Here is a 10434-nt window from a genome sequence, read left to right on the forward strand (position 1 = left end):
AGATGAGGAGCAATTAAACCAGATAATAAACACTCGCCATCAATTCCTGTTTGTTGATGTTGTTGTTGTTGATGTCGAGCTGGGGGCTCCTCTTCTGCCACCTCGTGCTAACTAGTACTTGAGTAACACACGAGAGCAGCAAGGGAAGAGTCCTTCATAACACCGAAAAGGCCTCTACCTGCTGCATGTGTGGCAACACCGGCCTGATGATGATAATAAAAAAAAAGACAGTGAATGTTAACAATTAGATCCTAATCAGACACAGCTCACAGAGGCTGCTCTTTTATCCCCAGGCTTCACAGAAAAGGCAAACAAAGAGCTGCAAACTGTCAAGATAAAGGACTACTTGGGACTGGTCGTGTCTTAGGGCGTCTTAAAGGGCAGTAATCTTGCCGTGCACTGCTTCCTGAGACAACGTGCTGTAAAGACTCCTGTGTTTGCTCTTGTATTGGAGTGATAAGGCCGCTCTTCATCGCACCTTGCTTCTGATGAGGCTCGTCTACCCTGACTGTGAGAAGATGGAAAGTGTTGGATGGGTGTGTGTGGGAAGGGGTAGAGAGAATAGCCACGGAGGGTTTTTTTTTTAATGGTGATTGGCTGATGACATAAAAAGCAGCAAACGTTCCAAGTAAAAGGCTTTGACCTGATATTTTTTGGGTAATTAAGGAACATCCTCAAATAAAGAGTTCCCTCGTTGTTGTTGTTTTATGCCGTTGAGATGAGAATCACCGATGGCGGCGTTTGAGCCGGGATTGTTCTAATGAGGTGAACTCTGTTTGACCTGAGGAACAAGGCATAGGTGTATGTTCACTCGTCATTGTTTAGCTTGTGGAAAAAATAGAGCCTAAGATGGTTTTCCACTTAAAATTTGAAGGCTGGATAAAGCCTTCTTAGGAATTTAAAGACAATACCCTTTCTTCCAAAGGCTATAAAAACATGTATACAGCTGTACAAGGAGTTTCCTGACTCAAAGGCAAAATACAGTGTCAGATATTCCTATTACTAATCAGGATGCCGTGGCCATGGAAAAAAAATGTACAAGATGAAACTGTGGCCTGTTCAGAAAAAAAAAAGATCTGATTTCCCTTTCTCTGTGGAAAAATGGACGTGGCCTCTTGTTTTGAAACCATATTTCCCTGAAAAACACTTTGAAAACTAAACAAAATTGACAGAGTCGGATTTATTGTCTCGTGCTCTTTTGTCTTTGACCACCAGTGTTTGTGCCTTTGCCATGGCAACACCAGGGCTATTTATCTTTACAGGCCTTTTACAATAACGTCCCTTTCCTGACCAAACAACAGAGGAAATATCAGGTCAAGCCTCTTCCTCCCTCTAATGATCAGGTCAATTCGGGCTCAGTATTTCAGAGGGCTCAGGCACAGTCGCATGTGCGTCCACACGCAGTCATGCTATTGATGAGAAACATACAGTTTGTGATTGGATTTCCGTCTTCACGGCTGAGTTTATGTTTTTCTTAAACATGTTTTGTTCTTTAACATTAAAGGAAAAGGGAGGCGATGGCTTTCTATTTATTCCCCGGGCTCAGAAAGTTAGTTCAGCCAGAAACACTAGATGGAGACAGAGAAAACTGACTCCCAGGTTGGATTTTGGACCCTTTTGAGATTACAGCTCAGTGTGTTTGAAACACAGCACAAAGCACGTCCACATACAGTTTCCCCCCAGTCTTCTTGACTTCTTTTGGGCAAATAGTGTATGTTTTACGTATACATTTAACACTTCTCTCATGTCAGACACCCCTCCCCTCAGATCCTCTTAGCGCCATATTTTTCCTCTTTGCATGATAAACCTAATAATCTCTTTTCACACGTAAAATGTGCTCTGTGCAGTCATCTGCAAACATCTTGCAAATCCTTGTGACTTGTATATACTCCAGTATACTTTAGCTGTCGGGGCCTGTCCCCTCTCTTTGCAATTACTCCTTTTAAGGAGCCGCTCTCGTGAAAGTTGCCTAGAGTATATGCAGACTACTTTCCTCAATCCACATAAACAGCACCAATAATAGAAGAAAGTGACAATCTGGATGAGGAGGAATGGGCATAAAAGCACGAGGTGTGCAGAGAGTGCATGTCACAATTAAATTACTTAATGGGTGAAAGTCCCACGATAGATCACATGTAATTTGCATCAAGAGTCACTGTAATAAAGACTTTTTAAAACTTACATTGAAATTCAATTAGAGTGTTGAATGCATAACCAAAGCCGTGAAAAATGAACTCATTGGGGGTCCCTTTTCATTACTGCCCTGAGGCAAAAGAGACCATTAATTTAATACATTCCATGTTTTTTCACATGAGCATTTTTAAGTTGGTGCACATTTCCATCCTAATGTATCTAATACAAAGAGAGAGCCTGCCAAAGACTGCATTATACAAGAGGCAAAGAACCCCCCCCCCCCCCCCCCTCATCTCCAGTTGTTACCTTGAGTAGTCAGACCACTTTCAATCAGTCAAGCTTGAAAAATGACCTGGCCCTAAAAAAAACAAAACAACAAAAGAAGAAATTATGATATTGTTTTATTGATTCACGGCGTGGTGAATATTCCTGTACCGCAGGTGCCGTCACGCAGAGGTGCCGAGCTCGACTGTAAACAGTTAAACGGCGAGCCTTAATTAAGATATTACTGTTTTATCTTAGAACAGTGGATCTGCACACTTCAGTCAACCACAAAGCCAAAACAAAACAGGGACCCCTTTCAGAAGTTCCACCCTTAAGAGGAGTGCTAATTAAAAGACTATTTCATTAACTGTTCCAGCTTGGTAAATATAAGTTTACCAGGGGTCAATAGACTTTACAACACATAATGATTTGGAATATAATTACTGTGTAAGGGGAGCCGTAAAAAAATGCCTTCAAAATAAAGCAAAGTTGTTTGTCAGTCTGACGCTGACCCCCGCCGTGTCAGTCTAAGTTACCGGAGTTCAGAGGGCAGCTCATGTTGGCTGTTGTCAGCGTGACGCACCAACAGTTTATCAGCCTCCTTTGTACCTTTCTATAGTACACATGGCTGCTATTTGGCGAGTGGCTGGGGAGCAACAGTAAACCACAGCCTCTACTTTTACTCAAGTCTTGTTGCAAATATGCGAGGTTATTCCAACACTGTCTGCTCTTCGGCACAGAATTTCACAGGAAAGGCTCAAAACCTTTGAAATCACATTTAATCACACAGTCCTCACAATCTAGGAGTGCGAGGCTTTGAACTTTAGAGTGCATGCTAAATACTTAATTTAAAAAAAATGAACAAATGAGTTTGAATTGACCACTTTACATGTTTTTCTTGGTTATTAATGAAAATCACAGAAATCATAAAACAGTGCCCTTTAAAGCAGTGCTGCAAGTGGAAAGTCATAAACACATATTTTTTTCTTTTTTAGGATAAAGATGAGAGTGACACTGGAGCCAATCTGGGTGAGTCCTTGTGAAAGCAGCAGAGACATGCATTATTCATAGAAAAACTGTGAATGTTAGTGCCTCTTTTCCTTGTTTCAGCACGCATTTTTTCCATTTGTCTTGCGATGCTAAATTTTTAACGTTTTCCCCACATCGCATTGATGTTGCATGTAATTAGTGACTTTGCAGCAAAATCACTCCTGACACCGCTGTGTTCGCAAATTAGAATACTTCAGATATGGAGGATTCAGCTGGGAGAGTGGGTCTGGGAAAAATATGCGAGTTGCCTAAATATTATATGCGCTTCCCCGGAAAAGTGACAAAATCATTTGAATTAACAGAAAAGATGCAAAAAGCTAATTGAAAACTCGTGGGTTATTTATACACGCGTTTAGAAAAAAGCGCATGGTGTTTTCAGGAGCCGGATGTGTGCCCTCCGCCATCACGACACCGTATCCTGCGTGGAAAAAGAGCAGGAAACGCTGAAGTGCATATTTGATTTATTTATTTTCACCCAGACGGATACTCAGAGCTTTATACAGATTTTGCCATTTGGAGGCTGAAATAATGGATGGGGCGCTCATCCATTTTTAATTCCTCCATGTTGTGTGAAGGGTAAACATGTTGTTTGAGATGTCTTTTCTCTGCTGAACTGTGTTTTCTCATTATGAGACTGTGTATAGGGAGCAAAAACTAGTCACGAAAGTGCTTAAAGTGCGTCGCGACAAGTCATTGAAGGTGATTTTCGAATAATGCTCAGTCCCAAAAGCCACTTATGTCTGCATAGCCAAAAAATAATAGAAAAAAAAAGAGATGCCAGTGGTCCTCCTTGTTACATCACACATCAAATGTGCAAAATCCCCACCTACCCCTTCCAAAATAATATTTAGGGTGATTTTCCTTTAATACATTTGAAACATTCACTGATCTAAAGACAGGGATCTATGCTGACAGACCTTGCACCCATGGGAAGTTATTCTGTGACTAATACAGCGCAATGGTTTTCAGTTTGGACCCAGACACCAGCCCACAGATCCACTGATAATTTGGAATCATTTTTAATAAGTCGTAATTACACAGAGGGTCTGATTGTGCTCTGCAGCCCTTGAAAATGAAATATGTTACATGGGGGCCTGATGGTAAAGGATATTGCTTGCCGTTCATACATAATTGAGAGATCTTGAATGTCAAACCAGTGGGAGAAAATGCAACAGAAGCAACAGAACACCTCACCACAAAACTACACAGCATCGTCTCTACTCTGAGCCAGCCAGCAGAGAGGAACATGTGTTATGTGGTGTACCAAACTGCCCGGAGGAGGTGTACATTGACAGGTTCTGTATTCAAGAGTGCTTTCCCAAATTGCTGCGCTTTATTTACACCTACTTTCTTTCCCGCGTCTTAAATAGAGGAAAAGGACATATTTTTACCAGTTTGTGCTCCACATAATAAACGTTAACTATATATTAGCATGAGAAGAACTCCCTCCCCACCACCACCTTTTTTTTTTATTGCATTTAAAATTAAAAGAGGATGTTTACTTGATGAGAAATGTGAGTGTCTTTTGTCTGCCTTGTTTCCCTTCCGGTCTCTTTGTCTGTGTGGCTGATGGGCAGGAGGAAGAGAGTTGTCTCTAAACAGATAACCTGACTTTGTTAGTAAATGAAATACACAGGAGCTCGGGATGGGAGCTCTTTATTTCCTCCTCTTCTTCATAGATAAATGACTTGCTGTCTCCCGGGCAAAGAGCCATCTTTATATTTTTGACGTTTTTGTGTTTAATGTGTTGTAGATTTTATACGGCCCATCTTTATGCTCGGCATTTTTGCATTTTCTTTTAAAGCTCAAATGCAGTTATTGATGGCCCTGCCTCTAGTACATTATGCATTATTTGTTAGTAAGTACCATTTTTGCATATTGACTCTAACAAGAAAATGCATGTATGGAAATTCTAATATAAATTGACTTATATGTATAGGCTTAGACTGTGCCCACTAAGCTTTTCTGCAAATAATATATAGTCCTTTATGCTGCTAATCCTGAAGAGCAGTCCTAAAGACTGCCCGACGTGAAGGAGAGAAAAAAAAAAACCCAACCCGGACCTTTAGCTTTTAAAGACTTTTATCTTATATTACAGCAATGACAGCTTGCGCCTCTTTCTAGGGCTTTTATGCTTTGTTTCAAGAGGACCAGGAAGGGGGAAGAGAGATGTGTTAGGAGACAAAAGGTGATATTGATAAGGATGGAAGGTGCAGAGGAGTGTACTCCAGTGTAATGCAGCTTTATGATGCCCTTTTTCATTTAGCATGAATGGTTTTTATGATTCCATTTCTTGGGTGAACAGGGATGAAAGAGGGCTGAGGGTTTGAAACAGACAGAGGACACACAAGGATCACCCGAGAACGCTTTATCGTTTCGCTGTCAACACAAAAAAACGCTTTTACTTAAAATTGTCCCACAGACTCTTTAAAAGTGACATTCAAGGCAAAGAAAACACACACACACACACACACACACACACACACACACACACACACACACACACACACACACACACACACACACACACACACACACACACACACACACACGAATGAATCTGGCTGTGAAATACACGTGTTTTCTTCCCAACAGCTCCTCTGTTGTAAAGCTGCTAATAAGCTGCTGCTGTATTCATCTCTTATTAGTAGTTTGCACATTTTGGTTAAGCAACCCAGTTATTACCTCATTATCAGCCTTTATTTTCTGGAGAATGTAGGAAAAACAAATAAATTCAAAGTCGAATCTTCACATTTAACACACAGAGAACAATTTTGCTTTTAGTTTTGTCTTTTTGTGCAAATGCATTTTTGCCATGCTTTACCTTAAAATGACAAATATTTGCTGACAGTGAAAGAGTTGCACATTTTCATGGATCTAAAGGTACAGCAATGTGGATTTACATTCTTTCTAATAAAAGTCATCACATTTCTGTCATGCAGAGCAGAAAAAATGAAAAAAGAAAAGAAAAAATAATAATTTCGGTGAGTTTATCTGCTAGAAAGCACCGCTGATTCTTTAACCGCTAGCCTTTCCTAGTTAGCAGTGGGCGAAAGACGTGGTACAGGACAGGTCTCCAATCCATCACAGAGGAAATTACGTTTTAAAATTTAAGTTGGGCAAACTCTAGTGATCATTCCCAGAAGTCTGAAGTACTCAGATTTCAGTATTAAATTCAAACTGAAATTAAACCAAACACCAAATGTGTCATATTTGATACATGAGTTTTTGAGACCTTGAGTGATTTTTTTTAAACTCTAACTTCACCTCTAACTTCTCTTTATGTTTTTTTTTTGTTTGTTTAAGATCAACTGTGAACTATAAATTGCACAAAAATGCCAGATGTTCAGAAAAAAAAACACTCCAGTTTCAAAAAATGTGATTTTTCTGGCATTTCTTTCAGGGTTCGGGCTTTGCAAGGGTAAAATTGAACGTTCTCTAAAGCATTTCTTTTTGGGAAAATGTGAAGCGAGACTTGACAAGTGTCACCTTAAATGAGATTTCATAAAACTATAAACAAAACTGATAAAATAAAGATATTTGGTCTAAAACACAAAATAAAACTGCTGATAGTGCACACATAAATTACTTGGGAAATACTGCACTCAAGCAAAGTAAAAAATACCACAAAATACTCCTTCCTGAGAATCACGTGTAATTATTCGTGTATCAGGGTCACGTAAGTCCAGCTGTGTCATTTAACTGAAACAGGTTCTCCTTTTTCAAACTAACATTAGCTCTGAGCAATCCCAATCCCTCCTTCCATCCTCAGCAGTTTGGTGAACATGTGTCCTTCTGATACTTGCAGACCAAAGCTTTTAATTTTTCAGTGCAGCGCTTCCTCTTAGAGAGGGATAGAAAAGGGAAATTTTGGTTTCTTTGGCTGTTTTCCTGTAACATGTAATATTTCTGATCATTTTTTTTTTAAATGAGTGGTTAAATTTAAAATAAATAAATAAAGTATTTTTCTCTCACACCTAAAACTAAAAGAAGATATCTTGTTTTATGCTCTCCTACTCTGGGTGATGAGCAAAGCTGCCTCACGTTGTCACACCGCTGCCCAAGAGCAGATATGGTGACGCTGACTGATGCACACTGTTACATATTTATCCAGCCCACTCACTGGCACTGAGTTTAAACAGAACAGCTGATATGTTTCTAAAGTGGGAAATAAGGAAATTGGAACAATCCAGACTGACTGACTATCTGATAAAGCCGTACAAACCCCCTTAACCTTAGATATGAGTGGACCTTAAAGTAGAAACAGAGACCTGAAAAGGTTTTTAAAACATATTACAAGAATGCTTTGGATGGATGACTTCCTTCAGCCTTACTTACTCGTGTCCGCTCTTCGATCCTGATACCGATAGTACTGTTTAAAGCGTCCACTTACCAGGAACAGGGTGTCATTTTTCTGTCTCTCAATAAGGATCTGTGGTTTTATCCTCTGTGTCTAAGGCACATAAAGGCTTTATAAGGGTGCTTACAGAGAGACTCGAGCAGAATCAGGGTTTTTGAATCTGTTTAAATGATTTTAAAGGCGGGGCTGAAGGCTATGATTCTCTGATTTATTGCTTCCCCCTCTTAGTTCAGATTGATGTTTTGCTTTTCCATGCCTTCCTGCTTTTATGGCATCATCTTGTGTCCAGAGATGTGGCTCCTCCAATAAAGAGCCTTTTAACTTTGCTCACATTTCTATTAAAAAAGAAAACGGAGAAACAAAAGGAACTGTTTCGAAAACTTGTGACAATCTATTAAATCTGAGCGGTATGGTGCGCGCAAAGCGTGCGATATGAATGAAAAATGTGGCAGTTCCTCTCCTCTCAGCAACACAATGGAATATAAAAATAAACTACGCAGATATTTTATTACTGGTAGTACATTTATAATTCTCCTTGAGGCTTTCAGCAAGGGACAGCCAATCACAGGCTATTTTATGCTGCCGTATTAAGACTCGCGCAACAAGAAAATCCACTGAACCACAGTGTCCTCGTGTCATAAGTGTCACATTGGGCTGTTGTCTAAACAAAGACATGGCCTGGAAACAAGAAGGAGTTAGGGGGACAGGTTAGGCACAACGAGAGACATCCATTTTAATTAAATGTTACACAGTCCCACTCCCAGGCCCTAATACAAGTAGGCTTACTGCAAAGATCTCATTTAGGACAAACAAGATGACTGCATCTTTCTCTAACTATCACCCACAGCCGAGGAGCGAGCTGCGATACAGGGCTGTAAAATGACTGATGTTTGTAAAAAGCGACATTTCTGCCTAGTAAGCACTTCTACAGGGACGCTCCTGAGTTTTTATGTGCGGGTTCATAAACTCCCAGACTAATGCACCCTGACACTCTGTTTTGATATCATTACGGCATTATACCCATCCTTTTTTTGAGCGAAAAAACGCAAGTACTTAGAAAGTCGAAATTCATAAATAAATTTATGTCAAGCTGCACTTAATATTGATTTTGTTAGTGTACAGATTCAATAATAAGGTACCGAGTACATGAATATTTAAATATAATCTTCATTTCTGCATCTCCTAATGGCCTTTTCTCCTCTACACTCAATTTAAACACAATTTGGAAACTATAATGTATTGAAAATGACTGGAATTCAGCAATAAATCACTGCTGGGATACTGGGGGCCTTTTATAAGATAGTCCAATATTAGTTCCCAGAGGGATCGGCACAATTAGATTTCTGTTTTTTTAAACTTAGCAATTATTATTCCAGCTATGGTTTCGCCAGAAATTATTGTCTCCCCTTTTCCAATTTCCATGCAGAAATGGAGCAAAGCCTAAATGGTCTGTAGGTTAACCAACAGAGGCCAAAGGTCAACCCCTGCACAGAGCATGCAAATGAAAGCCACGGCGTTACTTTGTTTGTGCTGGAAACTCAGGGACCTGCGTAAAGTCAGTTATTGTTAACAGTTAATGGATAAAAGTAAAAGAAGAAGAGTGATGCGTCGGTCAAGGCAGAAGTCCAAGCTAGCGCAAATGAATGAAGAAAACCCTCTAATAGGCATGTGGAGCCACAGTGTGCGATCCATATGATGGCTATCAATAATTCATTCTTGGCTTTGGCCTTTTGGGAGGCATTAAGGTAATATGAAGAGCAGTCAGTCCAAATGGTTTGCAAATCCTTTTTAAGCAGGATACACAGTATCATTTACCTGATTTCTGCCACTAGCAGCTTTATAGGGAATCTAAGTGTTTTAGATAAGCACAATCAGAGACACTTGTGGTTCACTTTGTTTGAAAGATTAGAAGCAGGACGAATATGAAAACAGTTCAATCTTGCTCCTGGTGGTTACTTTGTTTTTAATGGATTAATGCATTAAAACATGATATGTGGCATTAAAAATAACAGATGCAAAATCAGAACTGATTAGGAGAAGCAGATCTAAAACACTGGGAGTTACTGTAATAGCTCATGGAATACGAATGGGACAGCTTGCTCGCAGAACATATGGAGTTCACACTCCATACTGGTAACTGCTGATAGTTTGTTTCTTGGAGCCTTCTCTGTAGTTTCTTCACCCCCGTCCATGTGTTTCTGCTTCCACAGGCACACTTTGTTGTCTCTGCTCGCCCTCAGGAAAAGAAGAAAAAGCACTGCTTCAGCAGTAATATTTGGCTTTTCTGAGTCATTTTGATTCGTCCCAGCATTTTGAAAGCCACATGTATGTGATTTGTTTTGGAGAAACAGGCTTCCATTCACAGACAAACTGTCAATTGATCTCATATGATAAATATTAGCTGAGGATTAACAGAATTTAATTGTTACCCAAAGTGGAGCCGAAGGGAAAGATTTTCTTGAAAAAGCTTTTCCGAGTAGCATTAACAGAGAACATGAGAGACGCACATAAGGAGGTTGTTATCATTTTTCTTTCTTTCGCGTGGAAGGAGCATGTATACAGTTCGGTCCAAAAGCACTTTGGCTCATCAGCTCAGCGATTACTCCGCACACACCGTATTATGTAAA

This window comes from Rhamphochromis sp. 'chilingali', assembly GCF_963969265.1.
Source record: "Rhamphochromis sp. 'chilingali' genome assembly, chromosome: 12".
Taxonomy (NCBI): Eukaryota; Metazoa; Chordata; class Actinopteri; order Cichliformes; family Cichlidae; genus Rhamphochromis; species Rhamphochromis sp. 'chilingali'.